The following is a 14,523-nucleotide window of genomic DNA, read 5'->3' as shown; positions in this document are numbered from 1 at the left end:
AGAATACACCACTTCCTGCAGCATTGTTTAAAGGGATTATCAAGCGCTACAAAACATGGCCACTTTCCCCCCTCTCTTGTCTCCAGTTCAGGTGTGGTTTGCAATTAAGCTCCATTAACATTAATGGAACTGAGTTTGAAACCCCACCCAATCTGGAGACAAGAGAGGGGGGAAAAAGTGGCCATGTTTTTGTAGCGCTGGATAATCCCTTTAAGTGTCCCATAGAGAGTGAATGGAGTAGTGGGTGAGCAGAAGCGCTGTTACTCCATTTACTCAGGGATATTTGACCTTTTTTTCATATTCATGGGGGTCCCAGAGGTTTGGCCGGTGGTATGATCAGCTGCAGCTCTCCTCCCGAGGGCGGCATCCAACTACTTCACTTACTGGTATTCATACGAACATGCTCAAGTTGTGCTCATCTCTAGTGGATACCATGCTGGGACCCTCACTGATCCTGGAGAACACAATGCCTTGATGACCTTCCACTATCTAGCATCACTATAGGTAACATCTAAAACACCATAGCCATCTGATGATTAAAGGTGTAGTTCACCCAAAAATGTTTTCTTTCAAATTAACTGGTGCCAGATATGTAATTTACTTCTATTAAAGAAATCTCAAATCTTCCCGTACTTATCAGCTGCTGTATGTCCTGCAGGAAGTGGTGTGTTCTATCCATTCTGGAGAGCAGGAGAGGATTTGCTGTTGCTCTGGGCAGTTCCTGACATGGACAGAGGTGGCAGCAGAGAGCACTGAGTCAAAGAATACACCACTTCCTGCAGGACATGCAGCAGCTGATAAGTACTGGAAGACTGCCTATAACCTTATGCAATATAAGGATCTTTTTTCACATTGTGCTGCTGAATTTACAGTGTTATTTCCTACCAACAGGAAGAAATACAAGAGCTGCTGTCACGGGGCTCCAGGTAAGCAGCTAATGTGGCTTTTATCTGTAGGTGGAAACCTGAATACTGAGAAAACCACACAAGCTGTATACAGTCATACACAAAGCCTATGTAACACAGCAGCACACAATTTCTCTGGTATAACTGGTATGCCTTCTTAGAGCAAAAGTTTGTGTGCCCCCATGCATCCTGAACCCCTTAAAGGGGTATTCCGCTCAAACATAACTTTTGATATGTTGCTGCCCATAGTGAGACTAACAATTCCTTCCATACTTGTTATTATATAACCAGTCTCCTTCCCCTAAGTATGGAAGGAATTGTTAGTCTCACTATGGGCAGCAACATATCAAAAGTTATGTTTGAGCGGAATACCCCTTTAAGGACAAGGCTTTCTTGAGCCTTGAGGGCACTATTAATTATTTTAATTTAAATTTTTATTTTTTATTTTTCAAGGAACATCCTGAGAGCTATATCTTATTATTCTTATCTACATGGCATGAGAGAGATTGTTTTTTTTTTTTTTTTTTGTACTTTTCATTACACATAATATATAAAAAAAAAGTTTTTATTTTGCTTCATGGGGAACTGGAAAAAAAACTTGACAGGTATCTTTTCCCTCAGTCCCTCAGTGTCATCAGTTTTGTGCCTTTTTTTTCATGTAACAGATGCATTTTGAAAGGGTACTCTGGAGAAAAAGTTTTTTGTTTTTTTTTTTAAAAGGAATCTTTCACTAGGTTTTTGCTGTCTTAAATGAGGGCAGCATAAACTAGTGACAGAAATACTGAACAGATCGGTGTATTACTTACATCATTTTGTTTAGCTGTTCTCCTAATATGCAGGAGAATAGGATTCTTGCCACACCCCTTCCCCGCCCTCCAGCTGTTGATTGACAGGTGACTGCCTATACACAGCATGGATAGATAACTGCCAATCAGCAGCTGGTGCGTGGAGTTTTCCGCTTCTCATGAATATCCAGGACTACTGAGCTCATGCACATAATAGAGAGGATTACTTATTGTCCATGTTATTCAGGAGGAGATCTCTGGATCAGCTGCACAGAACAATGTAAGTGATACATCATTTAAACTTTCTGACACCAACTTATTTTATTTAATTTTTTTTTACACCAGAGAACCCCTTTAAGTATCTTCTAAAACAGACACATCAGAATAGTTGACAGGTCCTGTATAAGAGAAATGAAAGGCCTTTAGCTGTATGTGTAACGTCATACATAATATAAGCCTCTTACCATCCTCTAAGTATAATTCCTTCCTGCTTTGCCTATCTTACCATCTATTGCCATTTCCTTCAATGTATTTTAGTCTATACGAGTCTGTAGTGAGATACTTGCATATAACCAGTAGCCATTTCCTTACCACAGACACATTGGGTAAGGTGACATTTTAACCCTTAGGGGACACAGCCAGTTTTCATTTTTGCGTTTTCGTTTTTCCCTCCTCGTGTATATAAGGCCATAGCGCCTGCATTTTTCCACCTAGAGACCCAAATGAGCCCTTATTTTTTGCGCAACTAATTGTACTTTGCTATGGCAGATGTAATTTTTGCCTAAAATGTGCCGGGAAACCAGAAAAAAATTATATGTGTGGTGAAATTGAAAAAAAAAATGTTTTTTTTTTATTTGGGGGGTGGTTGTTTTTACTATGTTCGCCCTGGGGTAAAACTGACTCGTTATATATGTTCCTTAAGTTGTTACGATTACAACGATATGTAACATGTATAACTTTTATTTGATTTGATGGCTTGTAAAAAATTAAAACCTTTTAAAGAAAATATATGTTCCTTAAAATCGCTCCATTCCCAGGCTTATAGCGCTTTTATCCTTTGGTCTATGGGGCTGTGTCAGGTGTCATTTTTTGCGCCATGATGTGTTCTTTCTATCGGTACCTTGATTGCGCATATATGACTTTTTGATCGCTTTTTATTACAATTATTCTGGATTTGATGCGACCAAAAATGCGCAATTTTGCACTTTGGGATTTTTTTGTGCTGACGCCGTTTACCGTACGAGATCAGGAATGTGATTAATTAATAGTTCAGGCGATTACGCACGCGGCGATAGCAAACATGTTTGTTTATTAATTTATTTATTTATTTTTATTTATAAAATGGGGAAAGGGGGGTGATTCAGACTTTTATTAGGGGAGGGGATTTTGTGTTATTAAAAATACATTTTTCTTTTACTTTACACATATACTAGAAGCCCCCCTGGGCTTAGGGTTATTCCCCCCCTGGGCTTAGGGTTATTCCCCCCTAGGGTTAGGGTTATTCCCCCTGGGGTTAGGGTTATTCCCCCTGGGGGACTTCTAGTATATGCACTCTGATCTCTCATAGAGATCCATGCAGTATAGTTATACTGCATGAATCCATGAGATCGGTGTTCTATTACTTTTGGCTGCTGCAGCCAAAAGTAATAGAATGCCGAGCCGGGATCAGCGCCATTACGGAGCAGACCCCGGCCCGGGATGGATGCGGGGATCGCCCCCCCGCAATCGCGCCGCAGGGGGGCCATCCCCCCACTAGACCACCAGGCATGTATAACAGCAAGTATTTAGAAGCAGCTGTCAACTTTGACAGCTGCTTCTAAGTACTTAATTAGCGGGCACGGCGATCGGACCGTGCCCGCTAATAGCCGCGAGCCCGGGCTACTCGCGGCACCCGGGATCGCGGCAGTTCAGAGGGTGGTCGCCGCGCGACCCCCCTCTGAACTCCCATAGCGGCACGAGGACGTTCAATAACGTCCTGGTGCAGCTATGGGTTAAGGTTGCATTGATGAAATAGATTACAGCGATTTAAAGAGATTTTCCCGCGAAAATCTTTTTCTTTTAAATCAACTGGTGTCAGAAAGTTATATAGATTTGTCATTTACTTCTATTAAAAAATCTCCAGTCTTCCCAAACTTATCAGCTGCTGTATGTCCTGCAGGAAATGTTTTATTTTCAGTCTGACACAGTGCTCTCTGCTGACATCTCTGGCCGAGACGGGAACTGTCCAGAGCAGGGAAGGTTTTCTATGGGGATTTATAGAAAACCGAGACAGAGTTTCTGTCTCGGCCAGAGATGTCAGCGGAGAGCACTGTGTAAGACTGGAAAGAATACACCACATCCTGCAGGACATACAGCAGCTGATAATTACTGCAAGACGAGATTTTTTAATAATAATAAAAATTTCAAATCTCTGGCACTTTCTGGCACCAGTTGATTTAAAAAGAAAGTTTGCTGGAGTACCCCTTTAGACCTTAGATAGGTCAGTATAGCGACCCTAAACAAATCTTGGCTCACTGAGGTCAGGGGCTGTCCTCCCATTCCTTGCAGTTGCCATATAAAGATATATATATATATATATATAGTGATACCTAGTTTAAGGGTAACTTGGTTTAAGAGCGTTTTGATTAAAGAGCTCACAGTTTTTCAAAATTGTGACTTGGTGTAAGAGCATTGCTTTGGTGTAAGAGCTCCCTGTACTGGGTGGGAGGGGGAGTGGGGGAAGGGTATGGTCTGCACAGCGGGGTCTACAGCACTGTACTCTGACCCAGGAAGTCTCCCTCACCTTCCAAATCATAGCAGATCCACTTCAGGCTGGGGCTTACATCAGGGGACAGGACTATGGAGGTAATCTCTTCATAGCTGTAACCCCTCTGTCCCCGTACAGAGAGTGCTGCTATACAGTGTCCACATCTGCCCTGCTCATCCCTTCATGCTCCCTGCAGTCTCTGTCAGTCCTGATTGGTTCATGCTGAACACACCCCCTTCCCCATTGCTGTCATGTGACCACACAGACCTCTGACAGCAGCCCTGCTTCTCTATTCTAGCCTGTTGTACTACGCTACTGCACTATGGGGATCTGCAGCTCCATCCTGTATCTACAGACTGCTGCTGTGTTATCAGGGTTATACAGTTACTATACATTATATACCACATGCTGCTATACTGTACAGTAGCTTATATATCACATATCCAGCTGCTGTGTTATCAGGGTTATACAGTTACTATACATTATACACCACATACTGATTGCTATACTGTACAGTAACTTATATATCACATATCCAGCTGCTGCAGTGTTATCAGGGTTATACAGTTACTATACATTATACACCACATGCTGCTATACTGTACAGTAACTTATATATCACATATCCAGCTGCTGTGTTATCAGGGTTATACAGTTACTATACATTATATACCACATGCTGATTGCTATACTGTACAGTAACTTATATATCACATATCCAGCTGCTGTGTTATCAGGGTTATACAGTTACTATACATTATATACCACATGCTGCTATACTGTACAGTAACATATATCACATATCCAGCTGCTGTGTTATCAGGGTTATACAGTTACTATACATTATACATCACATGCTGCTATACTGTACAGTAACATATATATCACATATCCAGCTGCTGTGTTATCAGGGTTATACAGTTACTATACATTATACATCACATGCTGCTATACTGTACAGTAACTTATAATATCACAGATTCTGCTGTTTCTGAATGTTTGTTTCATCTGTTCTATATGTTTTTCAGAATAATAAATCATTATTTTTGGGGTGTGGAACCAATTGTCTGCATACCAGTGATTTCTTATAGAAAAATTTGCTTTGGATTAAGAGTGGATTTGGATTACAAGCGCGGCCCCGAAACAAATTATGCTCGTAATCCAAGGCATCACTGTATATATATATATATATATATATATATATATATATATATATATATATATATAAATAAAATATACCCCTTAACCCCTGCAAAAATTTGACAGGTCATCCTAAGTCTCCAGTCACCAATGTGACCTATGAGTCTCTCCGGCTTCATAGAATCTATAGGAACGACCATTGTGGTTAATATTTAATGAGTGACTGGTTATGTCTTTTCAGTCTTTCCTCTATGTCTGCAGAGGGTTCCTATTTCCTGGCCCTGGAGTAACACAACGTCAGTCTGCAAGTCACATAACTATTTTTTAGATTAGTCAGTGAGCAAAAAATTATGGAAAAAGAATATAAGATAAGTTATCGTCCAAATAATAAGTGTGTGGATGCAGGGCCGTCTTACCCATTGGGCATGGTAGGCGGCTGCCCGGGGGCCCTTGCGTCCTAGGGGGCCCCTGCCCGCTGTGACAGCGGGCAGGGGCCCCCTAGGACGCACGGGTCCCCAGGCTTCTCCCCCTTCTCCCCCAGGCTTCGCCCCCTTCCCCTTCTCTTGCGACCGCAAGCACTTTCTTGCTTGCGATCGCAAGAGGAAATCCGGCCCCGGCTGATGCGTCGCTCCCCGGGGGATTCTCCGGGAGCGCACGCATCAGGAACCTCAGTGCGCGTCGCTGGGGCTTCCTGTACCGGAAGTCCCGGCCTGGGCGCACACTGAGCTTCCGGATGTGTGCGCTCCCTGAGAATCCCCCGGGGAGCGACGCATCAGCCGGGGCAGAAGAGGAGAGGAAGCAGCTACGGGGGAGCGCTGGTAGGTGAGTTGGGTGTTTGTTTTTTTTATCTGCTGTGCAGGGGGCCATCTATAAGGGGGGAATACGGGGGGAGCCATCTATAAGGGGGGAATACGGGGAGCCATCTATAGGGGGGATACAGGGGGAGCCATCTATAAGGGGGGAATACGGGGGAGCCATCTATAGGGGGGATACAGGGGGGGAGCCATCTATAGGGGGGGATACAGGGGGGAACCATCTATAGGGGGGGATACAGGGGGGAGCCATCTATAGGGGGGGATACAGGGGGGAGCCATCTATAGGGGGGGATACAGGGGGGAGCCATCTATAGGGGGGGATACAGGGGGGAGCCATCTATAAGGGGGTGATACAGGGGGAGCCATCTATAGGGGGGATACAGGGGGGAGCCATCTATAGGGGGGGATACAGGGGGAGCCATCTATAGGGGGGGATACAGGGGGAGCCATCAATAAGGGGGGAATACGGGGGAGCCATCCATAGGGGGGATACAAGGGGGGAGCCATCTATAGGGGGGGATACAGGGGGGAGCCATCTATAGGGGGGGATACAGGGGGAGCCATCTATAGGGGGGATACAGGGGGAGCCATCTATAGGGGGGGATACAGGGGGGAGCCATCTATAGGGGGGGATACAGGGGGAGCCATCTATAAGGGGGGAATACGGGGGAGCCATCTATAGGGGGGGATACAGGGGGAGCCATCTATAAGGGGGGAATACGGGGGAGCCATCTATAGGGGGATACAGGGGGGAGCCATCTATAGGGGGGGATACAGGGGGAGCCATCTATAGGGGGGGATACAGGGGGGAGCCATCTATAGGGGGGGATACAGGGGGGAGCCATCTATAGGGGGAATACAGGGGGGAGCCATCTATAGGGGGGGATACAGGGGGGAGCCATCTATAGGGGGGATACAGGGGGAGCCATCTATAGGGGGGATACAGGGGGAGCCATCTATAGGGGGGGATACAGGGGGGAGCCATTTATACGAGAGGGGGGGGATACAGGGGGGAGCCATCTATAGGGGGGGATACAGGGGGGAGCCATCTATACAAGGGGGGGATACAGGGGGGAGCCATCTATAAGGGGGGATACAGGTGGGAGCCATCTATATTAGGGGGGAAGATACGGGGGGATACAGGGGGGAGCCATCTATAGGGGGGGGATACAGGGGGGAGCCATCTATACAAGGGGGGGGGTAACAGGGGGGAGCCATCTATAAGGGGGGAATACGAGGGAGCCATCTATAAGGGGGTAATACAGGGGGAGCTATCTATAAGGGGCCAATACAGATGTGCAGTGTGTAGAGAGATGAGGATGGTGACAGAGTGTGGAGCCTAATATGTCTGTCTGGCAGATTCTGTGGATTCGTGGCTCGGAGAAGTTCTCATAACGGCACAGGGCAAATGGAAAAGAAGATGAAAAGGGAAGAACTCCGATCAGAGAAGACGTCTCATGTGAGTCACTTGATGTATCTGCACTGTAATGTATATGGTGTACAGAACCTGTGTAGAGCTGGGTACCTCTATATGACTGGATGAGGTGATAGTGATCTGTGTACAGTGGATTAGTCAGTAGCAGCGGTGGTGTTAGTCAGTATGCGGTGGTAATATTTGTTGCTTGTTATCTGGCATATATATAGAGAAGGGCAAAACAACATGTCTCATATAGACAGAGGGGCAACAACATGACTATTATATTATATATGAACCATGTTGTTTCCCTGTATTCTGTATAGATGAGACATGTTGCACTGGTGTGACAATAAACCCTGCAGATTGCTGTTGGAAGTGCTGTCTCCATTGCGTTTTTTGGATACTTTGAAGCCAACCTGGTCTGGTTTGGTGCGGCATGCACGCACGGTTATTTTTTGTTTTTGCGCTGCTGAAAGACTGTATTGTGAATTCAAGTTTATGTTAACAATAATTAGTATTTTTTATTGTACGTAATTGTACTGGCTAGGGGCGGGGTTGCAAAGATGGGGGGGGTTTTGATGGCGGCGGCCGCGGGGGGTGGGGCCCAATTCGCACCTCTGCCCAGGGGCCCATAATGCTGTTAAGACGGCCCTGTGTGGATGAGCGTGAGCACCTGATAGCATTGCAGGACACTGCGGCAATAAGACAGATGGCAGTGCCCGTACACTCTTATCTATAACCTTTGGTTTTTACTGCAGATGACTGGCATAATGATACAATGGCTGGCGTGGGGCTAGAGAGTAGTCTTATTTTTGCCTGTCCAATCACCGTGTCTTGACCATGGTCCCATTGCTACTCGGATATTATCCACAATAAAGAAAAAAACTTGAGGGCACTCACCGTATTTTTATGCAGGCTTTATTCCATGGGCATGGATGCCAACCACTCATCAACACAAGCGATAGCTTAGCATCCAAGCCCATTACCTGCTGGATTTTTAAAGTTTGCGTATGGAATAAAGCTTACATAAAATACGGTGAGTGCCCTCAAGTTTTCTTCTTTATTGTGGATAATTCTTGATGTAAGACTATACATTCAGCCTTTTCTTTATGCAATCCTCACCTTGCATCCTAAGCCACGCCATAAGGTAGTGCCGGTACTGTTTCTTATGCAAAGTATTAAATGGATACTTTCTCCACTCTGGCTCCATGTCTCTGCTCTGGCTCCATGTCTCTGCTCTGGCTCCATGTCTCTGCTCTGGCTCCATGTCTCTGCTCTGGCTCCATGTCTCTGCTCTGGCTCCTGTTCTCCGCTTTAGCTCCTGTTCTCTCCTCTGGCTCCTGTTCTCTCCTCTGGCTCCTGTTCTCTCCTCTGGCTCCTGTTCTCTCCTCTGGCTCCTGTTCTCTGCTCTGGCTCCTGTTCTCTGCTCTGGCTCCTGTTCTCTCCTCTGGCTCCTGTTCTCCACTCTAGCTCCTGTTCTCTCCTCTGGCTCCTGTTCTCTCCTCTGGCTCCTGTTCTCCACTGTAGCTCCTGTTCTCTCCTCTGGCTCCTGTTCTCCGCTCTAGCTCCTGTTCTCTGCTCTGGCTCCTGTTCTCTCCTCTGGCTCCTTTTCTCTGCTCTGGCTCCTGTTCTCTCCTCTGGCTCCTGTTCTCTCCTCTGGCTCCTGTTCTCCGCTCTAGCTCCTGTTCTCTGCTCTGGCTCCTGTTCTCTCCTCTGGCTCCTGTTCTCTCCTCTGGCTCCTGTTCTCTGCTCTGGCTCCTGTTCTCTGCTCTGGCTCCTGTTCTCTGCTCTGGCTCCTGTTCTCTGCTCTGGCTCCTGTTCTCTGCTCTGGCTCCTGTTCTCTCCTCTGGCTCCTGTTCTCTGCTCTAGCTCCTGTTCTCTCCTCTGGCTCCTGTTCTCCGCTCTAGCTCCTGTTCTCTCCTCTAGCTCCTGTTCTCCCCTCTGGCTCCTGTTCTCCGCTCTAGCTCCTGTTCTCTGCTCTGGCTCCTGTTCTCTGCTCTGGCTCCTGTTCTCTCCTCTGGCTCCTGTTCTCTCCTCTGGCTCCTGTTCTCCACTGTAGCTCCTGTTCTCTCCTCTGGCTCCTGTTCTCCGCTCTGGCTCCTGTTCTCCGCTCTGGCTCCTGTTCTCTCCTCTGGCTCCTGTTCTCTGCTCTGGCTCCTGTTCTCTGCTCTGGCTCCTGTTCTCCGCTCTGGCTCCTGTTCTCTCCTCTGGCTCCTGTTCTCTCCTCTGGCTCCTGTTCTCTGCTCTGGCTCCTGTTCTCTGCTCTGGCTCCTGTTCTCTGCTCTGGCTCCTGTTCTCCGCTCTGGCTCCTGGTCTCTGCTCTGGCTCCTGGTCTCTGCTCTGGCTCCTGTTCTCTGCTCTGGCTCCTGTTCTCTGCTCTAGCTCCTGTTCTCCCCAGACAGTTTTATATTCAGACACCTTGATAAATCTGGGACGGTCCAGAGCAGTAGCTAATCCCTGTAGAAAACCTCTCCTGCTCTGAACACTTCCTGACATGGACAGAGGTGGCAGCAAAGAGCACTGTGTCAGACTGGAAAGAATACACCACTTCCTGCAGGACATACAGCAGCTGATAAATGCTGGAAGATGTCAGCCTTTGATTTTCCAGGCATCATGGGAATTATAGTTTTGCAGCAGCTGGATGGCTGTAGGTTGCCCATCCCTGGGTTAGATATTCGGCTCTTCACAATAATGAATGATGCAATGAATATAACAGGTAGTGATTCTCTATAACTGCACGATTCTACACAGCGACTCACACACCAGGCTTTCTAATCCAGAACCACTGTGAACACTTTCTATAACTCTGTAGACTCCTTGTAAAACGCCTTGTAACCTATTTTACTTCAGGCCTTTAATCCCATGAAGGAGATAAAAGAAAGAACAGGATCCAAGACTGGATCTAGATCATAAGATGTTCCTCTTACATCTCAGAGTCACTGTTCTTGTATAGTAGCGTCTCTCATTGGACTGAAGGACTGAATAATTGAATATATTAGACTACAAAATGGACTTTACCAGCCTAAAGGGAGCTGGTTGGTATGGGAGCCGGGAAATAGTGAGTTTTTTTTAAAATTTAAGCTGCAAGAGGGGCATTATTATAACTAGGGCAGTTATCTACCTGTCTAGCTAATATGGGGTGTCTTATTTAATATTGGGGGCCTATCTACCTACGTGGTGTCCCACCATGGGTGTTATTATCTTTACACCCCTCGCAAAAGCCTGTATTTCAAAGTAGTAGTGGTAATGAAGTAGTACCTAAGTTTTGACACTAGATGTCGCTAGTATGTATATTGTATACCTAAGTATTGCACAGCTGTAGGTAGCTAAAGGGTTATTGTTCCTGTGAAATGTGCACCAATGAAAGCTCTTTCTCTTCTCTACCTATCTCCTTTTTCCTTTCTTCTCTTGCACTCTCTTCTCACCTACTCACAGCACATCTTACAAATGCTGTAGAAGGAAGTCACATGGGGAGGAGAAGTGTAGCCACACCTTAATGAGTCTTACTCTGGTTTCTGTAGAGGAAGGACGCAAGCCAGAACGGTCCCTACAGCAGTCAAGCTGGGCCCTGGCTTATGCAGGGTCCCCTGTTAGAGGACAAGTCTAGTGTACTGAACAAACATACATGGGAACAGACATCCGTTTCTTGACAGCAGCACTTCTGCACACTATGCAGTGCTAAACGCTCACAGAGAGGACAAAGTCAGGGATCATCCCAGCCTACGCCATGAACAAGTCTAAAGGTGCAGGACAGTATCCTGAAGAAAGAGGAACTGATCCGGATGGGGCAAAGTTGCTAGAAGCCTATGTATTCTATCTCACAGCGTGGTTGTAATCAGAGAACTCTGACCACTCTGCTTAACCCAGGTAACAAGGTCTGGGGCTTGTGTCACCCTCTAGGACGGGTCACTCGACACTAGTGGGCAATAGGTGGCGCAAAGACCAAAGAGTCAAAACACGGGCACAAGTATTCTCTCTACTCTCAAGTACTCTACTTATTCTCCTTCTAAAGTTCCGGCAGAGCACATTTCTACCCTGGGTTGGGACTCTCTCAACATCCTCTTCTCTACTTCTCTGAACCTCTTCTACCTCTCAGCACGCAACTCAGTCAGCACAACTATACCTCTCTCTAAACTCCCAGCACAGATCGGGTTGCTAAAGATTCAGGGATATTATCAAGTGAAGATCTTACTGTATATCACTGTACAGTATTAAGCCTTCCTGCAGTAAAGAAGAAGTTTATTTATTCTACTTGGACTCTAATTGGTGGTTATTCACTTAGCACCTACACAGCCATTGCATCTTCCTTGGCTAATCTCCCCTTTCTGTGGGTGCCGGTACCGATAGTCTGGGTGGGTCACAACTCCACTTCGGACCACCATGAAAAGCACCCAAGGGACCCCCAAACAGCCCGGCAGGTTACTGACCACTAGGGAAAGGGTATAGCCAGCCTCACTAAAATAAAAGCTGGCTATATCATCTCTGATAAAGGTCTGAAAATGGACTCCCCAAGTTATTGGCAGTTCTTTAGTGGCCCCGTCCTGTCTGTCTTCGGACTATTCAGCGCTTCCTGGGTTTAGCTATTACTGACAGTTTATACCACATTTTTCCTCTTTGGTTGTGCCTATTGAGGTATTGACTTGTAAGAATTGTAACCTGAAGCAATGGCCACCAGTAGCTGAAAAAGCTTTTGCCAGTCTCAAGTCTACCTTCACCTTGGCCCCCATCCTGACTCATCCTGATCCTGCTAAGCCTTTTTCCTTTAAGGTTGACACTTCCTTGGTTGGAATTGGGGCAGTCCTCACTTAGAAGGATTCTAGGGGCAAAACCAGAACCTGCCATTTCTTCTCCAAAACCTTCTCTCCTGCTGAGAGAAATGAAGAAAGAGGAACTGATCCGGATAGAGCAAAGTTGCTAGAAGCCTACGTGACCGAGAACTATTAGCTACCAAGTTGACTTAAGAAGAATGTTGTCATCTTCTGGGCGGGGCACCTTATCCGGTCAACATCTATACTGCCCACAAGAATCTTCTTTACCTTCAATGTGCTCAATGTCTTAACCCCAAACAAGCCAGGTGGTCCCTCTTCTTCTCCTGGTTTATTACATCCACTTCAAGCAGGTTGAGAAGAACATAAGGGCTGATGCTTTGTCCCTTGCTTCTGACGTCTTGGGTCAAGAACCTGTACCACACCACATTCTTCCATTTGACCACTTGGTTACTGTGGCTACTGGGGATCTCCATCTAGTTGTGCCGGGTAAAACATTCATGCAACCAGTACTCAGGAAAAAGATTCACTATTCATGGCCAAATCTTGCTAAGGATGTAAAGGACTTTGTGAATGTTTTTTCCACCTGTGCCCATAATAAGGTACCTCGGCTCAGACCCATAGGTCTTCTTCTTCAACCACTACCTGATAAACCTTGGCTTCATATTGCTATGGACTTTGTTACTGATCTCCCTCCATCTTCTGGTATGGTCATCTAGATGGATCTTCCAATGTTCCCGCAGTAAATTATTGGGTCCAGTTGGAGAGACACTCGTGAGACTTTAGTAAGGACATCTGCTCACATGAAGTCTCAAGCTGATAAACCAAGGAGACCTCTATTCTTCTTCTTACGTGGGGACAAGGTATGGCTTTCAGTGAAGTCCATCCATCTGAAGATACTTGCTACTTAGGTCCATTTGTGGTGCTGAAACGCATTGACCCTGTGGCCTCCAAGCTCCGTCTGCCCTCCACCATGTAAAATCCCTAATTCCTTCCATGTGTCTCTGCTAAAACTGCTGGTTCTGAATCGCTATTCCCAGAGAACCGTCTCCCCAGTTCCTCAAGCAGAAACCTTGGATATCTTTAAGGTATTCTCGCCATGAAGACTGCTAGGGGGAGACGTTATTTTCTCGTGCATTGGAAAGGATTTGGTCCAGAGGAGAGGTCTTGGGAAGTTGAGGCCAACATTTTGGATTGTCAGTTGCCTAAAAGGTTTCTTCAGGCAAAAAATTGGGGAAGGCCAAGGGAGGGGAAGGTTACTGTTGCAGCCACGGTTGCGACCCGCTTTTCCCTACAGTTCCCTCTCTGTCCTTTGCGGCACACACTGGATCCCCGCTCTCTCTCATGTCACCAGCCGCCGCTGCTGCACTCGTACCTCTTTCTCCTCTCCTGATCTGGCCTCTGGCACCTGCCTGTCGTCTTCTCCTGTCTGCCGCCTCTGTTGTTCCTGCCTGGCACACGCACCTCCGCCTCCTAGGGCGCAATTTAAAGGGCCAGCACGCAACTAAATGGCTGACCAGTGAAACTACAAGTGCCTTCCTATTCCCTCACCGGATCTTTAGTGCCTCTGTCTATTGAGGAAGCATTCCTTGCCATCGCCTCCTGTTCTGTGTACCAGTCCTTGTTGCCAAATTTCCAGACTACATTTAGCCTGCCGCCTGCCCTGACCTGCCTGCCCGTCCCTGACTACGCACCTGTCTCACATTCTTGTACCTCACTTCACCTCGGCCGCCTCTGAAAGCAAAACGTGCCAGGGGTAGCAACCTGAGGGTCGCCTGCTGCAGCAAGTTCATCCCACCTTGCGGCGTTCTCTGGTTAAAATCAGTGGCACCGTAAACTCCGCTCCCTGGTGCGATCACTATGCCATCGCTTGTGCAGATACAGCAGATCCACTATACTCCAGCCATTACATCTACCAAATGGGGATCTACCTATCTACTATATATTCT

At 46.6% G+C, this 14,523-nt stretch overlaps 1 long non-coding RNA gene across 1 annotated transcript in view; it reads left to right on the top strand.

Moving 5' to 3' along the window:
* Positions 1-14,523, top strand: part of LOC138772746 (uncharacterized) — a 98,683-nt gene that overhangs the window by 19,131 nt on the left and 65,029 nt on the right. The window contains exon 2 of the long non-coding RNA XR_011359817.1: positions 892-926. This is a non-coding gene — a long non-coding RNA (uncharacterized lncRNA). The remainder of the gene's footprint in view (positions 1-891; positions 927-14,523) is intronic.

The sequence above is a fragment of the Dendropsophus ebraccatus genome, chromosome 14, assembly GCF_027789765.1.
Source record: "Dendropsophus ebraccatus isolate aDenEbr1 chromosome 14, aDenEbr1.pat, whole genome shotgun sequence".
Lineage (NCBI taxonomy): Eukaryota > Metazoa > Chordata > Amphibia > Anura > Hylidae > Dendropsophus > Dendropsophus ebraccatus.
This window is presented reverse-complemented; position numbering and strand designations above follow the sequence as displayed.